General features: G+C 47.6%; 1 long non-coding RNA gene across 1 annotated transcript in view; it reads right to left on the bottom strand.

Moving 5' to 3' along the window:
• Positions 1-204: 204 nt before the first annotated feature.
• Positions 205-12,342, bottom strand: part of LOC137332778 (uncharacterized) — a 72,014-nt gene continuing 59,876 nt past the window's right edge. Inside the window, exon 2 of the long non-coding RNA XR_010965749.1 lies at positions 205-584. This is a non-coding gene — a long non-coding RNA (uncharacterized lncRNA). The remainder of the gene's footprint in view (positions 585-12,342) is intronic.

Below are 12,342 nucleotides of genomic sequence, written 5' to 3'. Positions count from 1 at the left end.
GACACGTAGTTTGTGTAATCCATTTTCCAAATCCTGGGATTTATTAAATTAAAAGCTCATTTCCATTTTGCATAATTTTTCTGTAATTATATCCTTTCTATATAAGTTTTGATTTTTGTGAATTCTAATGGGAGGTACCCTCAACTCATAATTGCTTCCTCAACATCATCCTCAAATATCCAGGCAACGTGTTTCTGTTCAAGGTTTGCCAGTTGTATTAATTATGCATTTATTATTTCATTGCCCCATACAAAAAAAAAAGTGATTTACATTTGAAAGAGGAACTTGCTGCCAGCAGATGAATAGATTCTGTTGATGGCCTCCCACTCCATGATGGAATCTGGTGCTATTTCTGGCCCGATCCCACTTGAAGTGTTTTCTCAGCAATCAATTATTCATTTTACTTTAGAGTCAGTTTTTATCAACGGCGTTTGAAAAATCTGTTTGCTTTGCAGTGTTTGGACGTCGAAAAACCTCTTCAGCCTTGACGCAGATGGACCAGGAGTCAAAGATCAATCTTTCGATTCAAAACGTAATAGGAGTTTCTGCCTTCAAATAAGCATTTGCATTCCTGCAATGAACCTCTGAAAAAAACATCAATTAAATAAAAAGGAGATTTAAGGGAGAGAAGGAAATAAAGTTTGTTTGGCTTCTTGCCTTCAAGCGAGACAGCATCAGGTTTGTCACAATTTCAATGCCTTTGTTTAACTTGTACACATCCGAGCAACATGGAATCTTACAGCACAGAAGGAGGCCATTCAGCCCATCATACGTCTTTGAAAGAGCAAGTGTTTTCAAAAAAGAACTGTACTTTTCAATCAGTAATTGGACAATGCAGGTTCTCAAAGAGATTTGGCTCATGACAGGAAGTTATACGGCAATTTATGCTTTTTTTTTATTCGTTCATGGGATGTGGGCATCGCTGGCGAGGCCAACATTTATTGCCCATCCCTAATTGCCCTTGAGAAGGTGGTGGTGAGCCGCCTTCTTGAACTGCTGCAGTCCGTGTGGTGAAGGTTCTCCCACAGTGCTGTTAGGAAGGGAGTTCCAGGATTTTGACCCAGCGACAATGAAGGAATGGAGATATATTTCCAAGTCGGGATGGTACGTGACTTGGAGGGGAACGTGCAGGTGGTGTTGTTCCTTGTGCCTGCTGCCCTTGTCCTTTTGGTGGTAGAGGTCTGGGAGGTGCTGTCAAAGAAGCCTTGGCGGGTTGCTGCAGTACATCCTGTGGATGGTACACACTGCAGCCACTGTAAAAGTGGTGAAGGGAGTGAATGTTTAGGGTGGTGGATGGGGTGCCAATCACGCGGGCTGCTTTGTCCTGAATGGTGTCGAGCTTCTTGAGTGTTGTTGGAGCTGCACTCATCCAGGCAAGTGGAGAGTATTCCATCACACTCCTGACTTGTGCCTTGTAGATGGTGGAAAGGCTTTGGGGAGTCAGGCGATGAGTCACTCGCCGCAGAATACACAGCCTCCATTATGATGGAGGGAAGCAGCTGAAGATGGTTGGGCCTGGGACACTGCCCTGAGGAACTCCAGCAGCAATGTCCTGGGGCTGAGGTGATTGGCCTCCAACAACCACTACCATCTTCCTTTGAGCTAGGTATGACTCCAGCCACTGGAGAGCTTTCCCCCTGATTTCCATTGACTTCAGTTTTACTAGGGCCCCCTGGTGCCACACTCGGTCAAATGCTGCCTTGATGTCTGGGATATATTGACTTAGGTACATAGGAACACAGGAGGAGGCCATTCAGCCCCTCGAGCCTGCTCCACCATTCAATCAGATCATGGCTGATCTGTACCTCAACTCCATTTGCCTACTTTTGTTCGATATCCCTCGATACCCTTATCGAACAAAAATCTATCGATCTCAGTCTTGAAAGCTCTCCACCATTGGGGGTTTTCCTCAGTCAAAAATCCATTATTGTATTGTAGAAGACGAACTAGATGGACCTTGGTCTTTTCTCGTCTAGCAGTCCCTATGTTCCGAGTGTTTAACGTGTGTATAGTTTGCATCTTCTGTCTGTTATTTTAACAGAATGTTTAATCCCCCAGTACACACTCAGTTAAAATAGCAGTTAGAGGAATGCCAAATGAAATTTTATCACCGAATTTCACGCCTACAGCCACAGAAACAAAACACTCCCACTCTTACATATCTTGTATAAACGTCAACACTGTTAAAGGCAACAAATGTATTTGGCAGATCGGCCTTGCCGGTTTCTGGGGCTATTTGCAGACTAATTGTTAATACTTGTTCCTGGAGCCTGACAGCTTGTGGAGGGGCAGTAGACCGAGATCCAGCGATCACAGAGAGAAACTTTTTCTGCTGGTGGGAGAGTCTAGGACAAGAGAATATAACCTTAAAATCAGAGCCTGGCCATTCAGGAGAGAAGTTAGGAAACACTTCTTCACACAAAGGGTGGTAGAAGTGTAGAACTCTCTCCCACAAAGAGCAGTAGATGCTAGCTCGATTAATAATTTTAAACCTGAGCTCGATAGATTTTTGCCAGCCAGGGGTATTAAGGGATATGGAGCTAAGCCAGGTGGATGGAGTTAGGATTCAGATCAGCCATGATCTCATTGAATGGTCGAACAGGCTCGAGGGGCTGAATGGCCTCCTCCTGTTCCTATGTTCCAATGCTCCTATTACAGAAATATCTGCTTCAGAAGTGATCAGGAAGAGTTTGGAGCTTTTTGCTGTGAATAGGTCTTTAACTTTTTTTAAAATAAGGCTTCATTCCAAGATATTCCTTTAATGAGACTTCTTTAATAGGAAACATTTTGTGAGCAACAACTTGAAGCATTTAAAAGATAAATAGGTCCATTTTATTTCTATTGTGTGCCTCAATTAACGAGCTTTATCTGTAGAGGATGAACTAAATGGACTCTTGTTGGTCCCATTAACATTTTTAATAGAGCAGCACATAACTCAATAATGAAAAAAATTGCTTCGGGTGGTAAGATGCGATATTAAAATGCCGAGCAGCGATCTCAGATCTCACGATTTGAATCATGAGTTCAACATCCACTTACGTTGTTGATGAGTTTGACACAGTCAGTCAGTTTGGTGATGCAATGGTCCTAAACTGACCAGCTCTCCTCACCTTGGTCACCCATCTGTGGGATGATCAGTCCTTGTTGGTTAAAATTACTTAGGCATGATGTGGAGATGCCGGTGATGGACTGGGGTTGACAATTGTAAACAATTTTACAACACCAAGTTATAGTCCAGCAATTTTATTTTAAATTCACAAGCTTTCGGAGGCTTCCTCCTTCGTCAGGTGAACGATGTGAAAATGAAATCCTCGAAATGAAATCGCATTTATAATTCACAGAACAATGCTTGGTGAGTACAGACAGTTTTTTCAACTGCCCGTTGCCAAGGCAATCAGTGTGCAGACAGACAGGTGTTACCTGCCAGGTCTCAGAATATACAAATCACCAAAAAAAAACAACAAACCAAAAAAAACAGAGATAGAGAGGTAGAAACATAGAAAAGACAGCAACTGACCCGTTTCGAGGATTTCATTTCGAGGATTTCATTTCGAGGATTTCATTTTCACATCGTTCACCTGAGGAAGGAGGAAGCCTCCGAAAGCTTGTGAATTTAAAATAAAATTGCTGGACTATAACTTGGTGTTGTAAAATTGTTTACAAAAATTACTTAGCACCAGCCAACCCCGTGCGATGGACTTTCGAGCATTAGACAGACGAGGGGCGTATTTAAATGAGATAAAATATCCTTTAATGAACACAGGGATCACCACCACAACACATCTATCGCAACAGAAGATGTTTTCGCTTTCAGTAAACATTCGCACTTGCATCAGCACGTCTGAACCAGAGACCGAGTAAAATCGGACTCGGACGGTAACGCAAAATGTGCTGTAGCGAGTCGGCCGCCAGGTTTTACACCCGATCTCTACTGATGGAAAAGAAAAACGGGCAGGCTGTAAAACGGGCTGTAAAACGGGCGGACTGTAAAACGGGCTGTAAAACGGGCGGACTGTAAAACGGATTGTAAAACGGGCGGGCTGTAAAACGGATTGTAAAACGGGCGGGCTGTAAAACAGGCTGTAAAACGGGCGGACTGTAAAACGGGCTGTAAAACGGGCGGGCTGTAAAACGGGCTGTAAAACGGGCGGACTGTAAAACGGGCTGTAAAACGGGCGGACTGTAAAACGGGCTGTAAAACGGGCGGGCTGTAAAGCGGGTTGTAAAACGGGCGGGCTGTAAAACGGGCTGTAAAACGGGCGGGCTGTAAAACGGATTGTAAAACGGGCGGGCTGTAAAACGGATTGTAAAACGGGCGGGCTGTAAAACGGACTGTAAAACGGGCGGGCTGTAAAACAGGCTGTAAATGGGCGGGCTGTAAAACGGGCTGTAAATGGGCGGGCTGTAAAACGGGCTGTAACGCGGGCGGGCGATTCACTATCACCTTGTTTTGCTCCGGCCCAAGGTTAATTTTACCCCCTGTGCGTCCAATACTGAAAGCTTCATCATAATTCATTACTTGCTGAATCTGAGATAGTGTTGCCAACCCTCCAGGATTGTCCTGGAGTCTCCAGGAATTGCAGATTAATCTGCAGGACACTGCTGCCAACAAAAACCCGGGAGAAAAATCATAGAGGGCCTTAAAATAAATTGTGTTTTCTTTTTCATTTTCTTTGAACTCTTTCATTTATTTGTTGTAAAAAAATTGGAGATGGGAAGAAAGTGCTGTTTGACTGACAGTCAGGAATCATCCAATCAGGTAACGAAGAGTCTGTTGCGGGAAGGCGTTGCCTGCGAGGATTGACGTGTCAGGTGACCAATGGCGGTGAGCGTTGGGGGGGGTGGGACATTTGGAGGCGGGATTTCATGTGATGAAACCTCCAGGGATACGTCCAACCAGAGTTGGCGACCCCAATCAGAGGTGAGTATAAATAACCACGAAATATAGGAGGGCTGAAGTGCCTGTTTATTGCCAGGAGGTGTGGATACAAAATGACTGTGACGATCAATACATCATCGTCTTGTCTGTGTGTGAAGGGACAGTGGGTGTGGAATTAACTGGAGCGTTTGTGAATCTGAAGCCTGCAGTTTGTCCCTACAGAGCCCTCGGAACAGCTTCCGACAGATTAATCACCGCTGCTGTGCATTTTCTCGTTAGGACAGCGCAGATTATGGAGAGATGCGATAGAAATGTTTAAGATTATGAAAGGATGCGGCAGAGTAAATAGAAGGAGACTGTTTCCAGTAGTTGAGGGTCTAGAATGAGGGGCCATCGGTACAAGATTAAATGTAAGAGGTTTAGAACAGAGGGCTGGAGAAACTTCTTCACACAGAGAGTTGGGAGGCCGTGGGATTCACTTCCAGGGTCAGTGGTTGAGGCAGAAACTATGTCAACATTCAAGATTAGATTGGAGAGGTGGAGGAAAGAAAAAAGGGGTGACTTTGTTAGAAATAAAAATGGGTAGAAATGTAAAACAGGCTGCCATCTTGCTATCACCCATTTTACAAAGTCAAGATCTAGCCCATTGATGGAGATCGATTGCTCTGATTAGTCAACAACTCCATTATCGTTGTATCGTGCGAGTGCCAGGATGGTAGAAGGTGAACTAGATGGACCTTGGTCTTTTCTCGTCCAACAATTCCTCTCTTCTTACCTCCAGGATGTAAGGACCCTATCCCAATCCAATCCGCCAACTTCCAAGTTTCCCACAGACGTGTGCACGCGGGCGTCCCGAATCCAGAAGTCCCGTCGGCAATTAAAGCTAAAGAACCTCATCGAGGTATTTAAGGTACTTGTGACATATCAGGTAGTTAGAACGATTTTTAACTTACCTGGCGGCTTTCCCACGGCTTCTGATTCACATCTGGTGAAACCAGGCGTGAAGGGCCGGATCAGGCAAAGAAAGAGAAATTAAATACCAACTCATTGCACAAAATTAAAACATAAAATCAACCTACCTTTCTATCCTGCTCCAATGTCCAATGTCTCCCTCTTCGATCTCCCTCTCCCCCCCCCCCCGATGTCCCCCTGATCATACCCTCTCCCCCCCATCTCCCCCCGATCTTCCCCTCTTCCCCCCACCCCAATCTTCCCCTCTTCCCCCCACCCCGGTCTTCCCCTCTCCCCCCCCCCACCCCGGTCTTCCCCTCTCCCCCCCCCCACCCCGGTCTTCCCCTCTCCCCCCCCCACCCCGGTCTTCCCCTCTCCCCCCCCCCACCCCGGTCTTCCCCTCTCCCCCCCCCACCCAGGTCTTCCCCTCTCCCCCCCCCCCACCCCGGTCTTCCCCTCTCCCCCCCCCCCACCCCGGTCTTCCCCTCTCCCCCCCACCCCGATCTTCCCCTCCCCCCCGATCTTCCTCTCCTGCCCCCCCCCCCCCGATCTCCCCCCCCCCCCACCCCGGTCTTCCCCTCTCCCCCCCCCCACCCCGGTCTTCCCCTCTCCCCCCCCCCCCACCCCGGTCTTCCCCTCTTCCCCCCCCCCACCCCGGTCTTCCCCTCTCCCCCCCCCCCCCCCCACCCCGGTCTTCCCCTCTCCCCCCCCCCCCCCACACCCCGGTCTTCCCCTCTCTCCTCCACCCCGATCTTCCCCTCCCCCCCGATCTTCCTCTCCCGCCCCCCCCCGGTCTTTCCCTCTCCCCCCCCACCCCGGTCTTTCCCTCTCCCCCCCCACCCCGGTCTTCCCCTCTTCCCCCCCCCCCACCCCGGTCTTCCCCTCTCCCCCCCCACCCCGGTCTTCTAGTCCAGTGCCAGATGACGTCTCGCTCTCTCTCTTTCTCTCCCCGCCCCCCCTCGGCGGTGCAGCTCCTGTCGGCAGTCGGCCTGTCAATCAGGCTGGTTGCCGGGCGCGAAACCCGGAAGAACTTTAATCACCATCAATTACATTGCGATCGTGTCAGAAACAGTAAGTTTTGTTTATTCCGGTTTGCCACGCGCACCCTCATCACCCCCCGCTGCCAACCCACTGCCATTTCAAAATTTACTCCTTTGTGTCCTCCTCACAGTTTACTTTCCCACCTAGCTTTGTATCGTCAGCAAACTTGGATATATTACACTCGATCCCTTCATCTAAGTCATTAATATAGATTGCAAATAGCTGAGGCCCAAGCACTGATCCTTGCGGCACCCCACTAGTTACAGCCGGCCAACCTGAGAATGACCCGTTTATCCCTACTCTCTGTTTTCTGTCCGTTAACCAATCCTCAATCCATGCTAATATATTACCCAAATATAATAAGCACCGCCACCATCCACAGCTCTGAGCAGAGGTCAGGAAAGGATAAAATCTATCCTCTAGCCCCATACTGGTCTGGGGTCACTGCTACTGGAGTATAACTACTGTCACAATCTTAATAGAGATCGGAGGGTACAGTCTGCACCCTACTAAACCCAAAGGATCTGGCCTGAAATTCCTGAGACCAGAGATGGGCGGAGAGCTGGGCAACTGAATTTGGGATGGAACCTAGTTTAACTCCCTGTCGGGGAGGGGAGAGTGGGCGCACACTTCCTACATGGGGGAATCATGTGGCAGAACGAACTGCCGACAAAGGATGTTGGGCAAATTTAAAGGCATGCACCCACTTAAAGATAAGCGTCCGCATTTGAGGACGGTAACTATGTCAGCCTTTAAAGAGGCGAGAACTATTTTCAAAGTGTATTTAACCAGGGATCTGTACTGAGGCCTCAGCTTTTCACTCTATTTATCAATGACTTAGATGAAGGAATCGAGAGCCGTACGTCCAGGTTTTCTGACGACACCAAGTTAGGTGGCACCGTGAATAGTGGAGATGGGAGCATTCTGGTGAATCTGCGCTGCACCCCCTCCAAGGCCAATAGATCCTCCCCGAGGTGCGGTGCCCAGAACTGAACACAGTCTCCAGGTGAGGTCTGACCAGGGCTCTGTATAACTGAAGCATCATTCCCTCACCTTCAGCTTTACAGCAATGAAGTGCCCAGATTGGGACAGGACACTCAATTTCAGGTTTCATGAACTGCGGCACGTTAGTCTTTAAAAATTACAGAAACAGCTTTGAATAATCGACCATTAGTGATGGAGTTTGTTTTAGTGACTTGCTCTCCAGTTAATTGCAGTGTTAATCATGTAGTAGATATTCCCAATTTATAGAAGTAATTAAAATGTGGAGTTATGAACGAGCGTGTCCGTAACAGTTAATCACCACACCAGTCTTATTTTATGGAGAGTGCCTGATAGATAAAGAGGCACTTTTCACACACACTGCACTTTGTCGCACCAGTGCTATCTGCAGCGATACCTGTTTGTTTTGCTGAGCCCATTGATCGGAGCAGTGTAAAGGGAGCAAGGTGGAACGGTTCAGAAAGATCACAGAGGTAAGTAAAGATAATTGGCTCCTCTGAATGGTACCTAACAGGGTTTTCAAAATGTCCTCAAGAGATCAAGGTCAAACAGGCAGCTTTTGGTGTATCTCCCAGTAATGATGATTTCAGGCAATCTGCGACCCCAGGAATGTAATTGTTCCTCCGTCCCTAATTGAGGATGCAGGGCCTCTTCCACACTTTGGTCTCTTCATCCTTTACCCCAATAGATATAAAAGGTCTCTTCATCCTTTCTTCCACTTGGCTAAACCCATCCTGAACTGAAGCCTTTTGTTTTGCCAATTCCCCTCCCTTTTGAAAGTGTTGACTCTCTCTCCGCTAATTTAACAGAGGTATGAACTCATTTGCTTTAAACAGCTAACACATCTAATAAAATAATAAAGAGAGAAATTTCAGGCAAAGATGATAAGGGGTGGAATTTCCTCCGTGGGACCACTAATCTCCTGCTGTAACTTAGTCGGAAACCCCAGCGTTGTTTCTCCAGGGTTTCTGCCGATCTTGCGCCGGAGTTTACATTGGGAAATTGGGGAAACCCCCCGTGAACGTATTGGTGTAAGTGTTTGCACGTTAGTATCCCGCAGCTTCACTTCAGTTCAACAAATTACCTGTAAAGTTTCAAACTTTAGCTTCACATCAACTGCAGTCACAGAGAGAGGCTGAACTGAAGTGACTTCAGCAAAGTTATAGGAACAGAATCGGATATACTCTTGAACAGAAACAATTTGCAGGGCGATGGAGAAAGACCGGGGCAGTGGGACTAATTGGATAGCTCTTTCAAAGAGCCAGCACAGGCACGATGAGTGGAATGGCCTCCTTCTGTGCTGTATCATTCTATGATTCTGTGCCATATTCCATTCAGTCCATCACGCTACCTTCGCTGTTTTGTTAGCCAATGATGTGGAGATGCCGGTGATGGACTGGGGTTGACAATTGTAAACAATTTTACAACACCAAGTTATAGTCCAGCAGAGGAGACAGAGGGGCATTCTGGGAGAAGTCGGCTCAGTCACCTCCACTGAACAGTGGGTAGCAGAAGAACTGGTGTCGAGGAGCAGTTAAACCCGAAACACTACATTTGTGTTTCCCTCCCTCCCTCCGCCTCCAACCAAAAAAAAAGGAGGCACTGTGAGGAGGGCAAGCAAGTTGACGAGGAGGAGGATCGAGCTACTGCAGCTGCTGGAGGCACGAAGTCACAGCCAACAGGTAAGTGATTGGCTGGTGACTGGTCAGTAGTTTTTCTTTCCTTTTTTTTCTTGACATTGTAGTTGTTGTTAAGCTAATTTAAGGGTTAAGTCATGGCAGGAGATCCCAGACCCGTGTCATGTTCCTCTTGTGGGATGTGGGAATTCAGGGCTCCTTCCTGTGTCCCTGATTCCTTCACCTGCGGGAAGTGTGTCCAGCTGCAGCTACTGTTTGACCGCTTGACGGCTCTGGAGCTGCGGATGGACTCACTTTGGGGCATCCGCGATGCTGAGGAAGTCGTGGATAGCACGTTCAGTGAGTTGGTCACACCACAGATAAAAATTACTGAGGGAGATAGTGAATGGGTGACCACCAGGCAGAGTAAGAGGTGCAGGCAGGTAGTGCAGGGGTCCCCTGTGGCCATCCCCCTCCAAAACAGGTATACCGTTTTGGATACTGTTGGGGGTGATGGCTCACCAGGGGAAGGTGGCAGCGGCCAGGTTCATGGCACCGTGGCTGGCTCTGCTGCACAGGAGGGCAGGAAAAAGAGTGGCAGGGCTGTAGTGATAGGGGACTCGATTGTAAGGGGAATAGACAGGCGTTTCTGCGGACGCAACCGAGACTCCAGGATGGTATGTTGCCTCCCTGGTGCAAGGGTCAAGGATGTCTCGGAGCGGCTGCAGGACATTCTGGAGGGGGAGGGTGAACAGCCAGTTGTCGTGGTGCATATAGGTACCAACGATATAGGTAAAAAACAGGATGAGGTCCTACAAGCTGAATTTAGGGAGTTAGGAGTTAAACTAAAAAGTAGGACCTCAAAGGTAGTAATCTCAGGATTGCTACCAGTGCCACGGGCTAGTCAGAGTAGGAATGACAGGATAGCTAGGATGAATACGTGGCTTGAGAGATGGTGCAAGAGGGAGGGATTCAAATTCCTGGGCCATTGGAACCGGTTCTGGGGGAGGTGGGACCAGTACAAATTGGACGGTCTGCATCTGGGCAGGACTGGAACCAATGTCCTAGGGGGAGTGTTTGCTAGTGCTGTTGGGGAGGGTTTAAACTAATGTGGCAGGGGGATGGGAACCGATGCAGGAAGTCAGTGGGAAGTAAAGTGGTGACAGAAACAAAAGGCAGTAAGGGAGAGTGTACAAAACATGACCGGACAGATGGTCTGAGAAAGCAGGGCAAAGACCAAGGGAAGTCTAGATTAAACTGCATTTATTTCAATGCAAGAAGTCTGATGTGCAAGGCAGATGAACTCAGGGCATGGATGGGTACATGGGACTGGGATGTTATAGCTATTACTGAAACATGGCTAAGGGAGGGGCAGGACTGGCAGCTCAATGTTCCAGGGTACAGATGCTATAGGAAAGATAGAGCAGGAGGTAAGAGAGGAGGGGTAGTTGCGTTCTTGATTAGGGAGAACATCACGGCAGTAATGAGAGGGGATATATCTGAGGGTTCGCCCACTGAGTCTATATGGGTAGAACTGAAAAATAAGAAGGGAGAGATCACTTTGATAGGATTGTACTACAGACCCCCAAATAGTCAATGGGAAATTGAGGAGCAAATATGTAAGGAGATTACAGACAGCTGCAAGAAAAATAGGGTGGTAATAGTAGGGGACTTTAACTTTCCCAACATTGACTGGGACAGCCATAGCATTAGGGGCTTGGATGGAGAGAAATTTGTTGAGTGTATTCAGGAGGAATTTCTCATTCAGTATGTGGATGGCCCGACTAGAGAGGGGGCAAAACTTGACCTCCTCTTGGGAAATAAGGAAGGGCAGGTGACAGAAGTGTTAGTGAGGGATCACTTTGGGACCAGTGATCATAATTCCATTAGTTTTAAGATAGCTATGGAGAATGATAGGTCTGGCCCAAAAGTTAAAATTCTAAATTGGGGAAAGGCCAATTTTGATGGTATTGGACAGGAACTTTCAGAAGTTGATTGGGAGAGTCTGTTGGCAGGCAAAGGGACGTCTGGTAAGTGGGAGGCTTTCAAAAGTGTGTTAACCAGGGTTCAGGGTAAGCACAGTCCTTATAAAGTGAAGGGCAAGGCTGGTAGAAGTAGGGAACCTTGGATGACTCGGGAGATTGAGGCCCTAGTCAAAAAGAAGAAGGAGGCATATGACATGCATAGGCAGCTGGGATCAAGTGGATCCCTTGAAGAGTATAGAGATTGCCGGAGTAGAGTTAAGAGAGAAATCAGGAGGGCATAAAGGGGACATGAGATTGCTTTGGCAGATAAGGCAAAGGAGAATCCAAGGAGCTTCTACAAGTACATAAAGGGCAAAAGAGTAACTAGGGAGAGAGTAGGGCCTTTTAAGGATCAACAAGGTCATCTATGTGCGGAACCACAAGAGATGGGTGAGATCCTGAATGAATATTTCACATCGGTATTTATGGTTGAGAAAGGCATGGATGTTAGGGAACTTGGGGAAATAAATAGTGATGTCTTGAGGAGTGTACATATTACAGAGAGGGAGGTGCTGGAAGTCTTAACGCGCATCAAAGTAGATAAATCTCCAGGACCTGATGAAATGTATCCCAGGACGTTATGGGAGGTTAGGGAGGAAATTGTGGGTCCCCTAGCAGAGATATTTGAATCATCGACAGCTACAAGTGAGGTGCCTGAAGATTGGAGGGTAGCAAATGTTGTGCCTTTGTTTAAGAAGGGCGGCAGGGAAAAGCCTGGGAACTACAGACCCGTGAGCCTGACATCTGTAGTGGGTAAGTTGTTAGAGGGTATTCTGAGGGACAGGATCTACAGGCATTTGGAGAGGCAGGGACTGATTAGGAACAGTCA

Source organism: Heptranchias perlo, chromosome 15 (assembly GCF_035084215.1).
Source record: "Heptranchias perlo isolate sHepPer1 chromosome 15, sHepPer1.hap1, whole genome shotgun sequence".
Classification (NCBI taxonomy): domain Eukaryota; kingdom Metazoa; phylum Chordata; class Chondrichthyes; order Hexanchiformes; family Hexanchidae; genus Heptranchias; species Heptranchias perlo.
Note: the sequence above shows the minus strand (reverse complement) of the source record. Positions and strands in the feature narration are given on the sequence as shown.